The sequence below is a fragment of the Otolemur garnettii genome, unplaced genomic scaffold (assembly GCF_000181295.1).
Source record: "Otolemur garnettii isolate 467f Iridium unplaced genomic scaffold, OtoGar3 scaffold00111, whole genome shotgun sequence".
Classification (NCBI taxonomy): domain Eukaryota; kingdom Metazoa; phylum Chordata; class Mammalia; order Primates; family Galagidae; genus Otolemur; species Otolemur garnettii.
The window spans coordinates 2,336,051-2,338,020 of NW_003852506.1; the positions used below are offsets into that span (position 1 = coordinate 2,336,051).

General features: G+C 49.0%; 1 protein-coding gene across 1 annotated transcript in view; it reads left to right on the forward strand.

Moving 5' to 3' along the window:
* The first annotated feature begins 275 nt into the window (after positions 1-275).
* DNAJC28 (DnaJ heat shock protein family (Hsp40) member C28) overlaps positions 276-1,970 on the forward strand; it is a 3,503-nt gene continuing 1,808 nt past the window's right edge. The window contains exon 1 of the mRNA XM_003797060.1: positions 276-384. The gene's annotated coding sequence lies outside the window, so the exon portion shown is untranslated. The remainder of the gene's footprint in view (positions 385-1,970) is intronic.

Genomic DNA, 1,970 nt, shown 5'->3' on the forward strand with positions numbered 1-1,970 from the left:
ATTTGGTGTTTGATGTTAAAGTACCTTTTGGGGGAACAGCCCAGTTTTACCCTGCTCAAAACGAGTTAAGGACGACCGCTACCCTTCAAAGGTCTCAAATATTCGTGCTCTGCGACAAAACCCGTCACCTGGCCCCTAACCACTCCCGACGCCCCCGCGCCCCTCCTCCCAGGCGCAGGCGCGCATCGCACCTACTAAGCCTCTGCTTCCCACAATCCCAATCGGCCGAACCACTTCTGCTGGTAGGAGGGGACGGAGGCGGGGCTAGTGCCGCGGGGCGGGACGGAGCCTCCTGAGCTGTCCTGCTTGGGTCTATTTGGGTAAAGTTCGTTTGAAGAGAGATTTTCGGTTTCCCTGGTAAGGCAGGTCATCTGTCCCAATCAGGTAGGATTCTGCTCTCCGCACCCTCTGGGGTCCCCTCAGTGTAAAGTGATACATGGTGTAGCCCTCGCGGAGATACTGGCCGCCCTCTGCGGCAAAGACGCCTGCAAGTGTGGGGCGCCTGCGCACGCATGCGCGGAGGGGCCCGCTTAGGGGGAGGTAGCCTTCTGTCCCCTTCCTGGATTCGTCAGGGTGAGTAGGGCGACGTGGGGCGTGAGCGAGGAGGGCACCGACCTCGCTCCCAAGGGTTACCGTTAGCGTAACCACCACCATCCCAACTCTAAAAGCCTTTCACCCCAATCGTCTAGAAAATGGAAGTTGGGATGGAGGGGTCCCAGAAGCTCCATTTTGGGAGATATATATACATCCAATTAAGCCACTTCTGATATTTCATTGCCATTGTCTGTGTACACGTTTTTCTCTTTTTCTAAACTAGACCTTTTTGTGAGGGCTCACCATTCATCCTGGTTTTCCCAGCACCTAGCAAATCGCTCTTCCCAACTCAAATTCCTGGGCTAAATTCCTGGTTGAGGCGGTACTCCTACCTCAACCACCGGAGTACCTAGGAGTACAGGTGCGTGCCACCACACCTGGCTAATTTTTATTTCTTATATAAGCGAGATCTCACTATTTTGCTCAGTATGGTCTTGAACTCCTGACCTCAAGGGATCCTGCCACTTAGGCCTCCCAATGTGTTGGTGTTAGGGGTGTGAGCCACTGTGCCTGTATACTTAAAGTCTTTTGGACACTTGATGTTAACCAACCTAGTGTCAGCCTAGTTGTAGATTTTGTAATATTCTCTGTTTAGCATACCAGTTGGGGGTAGGGTCAGAAATCATTTGTTTTCACCATCTCGTTTGATTTGCCACTATTGAGTCTTCTAAGGAGAAGACTCCTTGAGAAATTGAGATGTTTGTTAAACTGGAACACAGTAATTGAAGAAATGAGGTGTCGATGAAATTTATAATCTGGGAATACAGGCAATTGAACAAGAGTCATTATTGTGTCCCAACCCTAACCGTTTTACACCTTCTATGTTTTCTTGTAAAATAAGATTAGATTAGATGATCTCTAAGAACTTTCCATCTGTAAAATTCTGTGGTTAGGAGTAGAATCCAGATCTTATCACAGTATGTTAATGCTAAACTTCAACTTCCATTTCGCTGCTAACATCAGGGAAATAACAGTTACAAGAATTTTGACTGTAGTATTAGTATTATTGTACTTAGAGATTTACACCCTGTCATTTTCCTCTTTGCCAAAAATAAGAAATTAACTGATGGCTGGCGACCATAGGTCAGTGGTTAGGGCACTGGCTACATACACCTCCGCTGGCCGGTTGGAACCTGGAACCTGGCCCTGGCCTGCTAAACAATGACAACTGCAAGGAAAAAAATAGCTGGGGGTGGTGCCTGTGGCTCAGTGAGTAGGGCACTGGCCCCACATGCCAAGGGTGGTCGGTTCAAACCCAGCTCTGGCCAAACTGCAAAAACAACAACAACAAAAATAGCCAGGTGTTGTGGTGGGTGCTTGTGGTCCCAGCTACTCGGGAGGCTGAGGCAAGAGAATCACCTAAGCCCAGGAGTTGG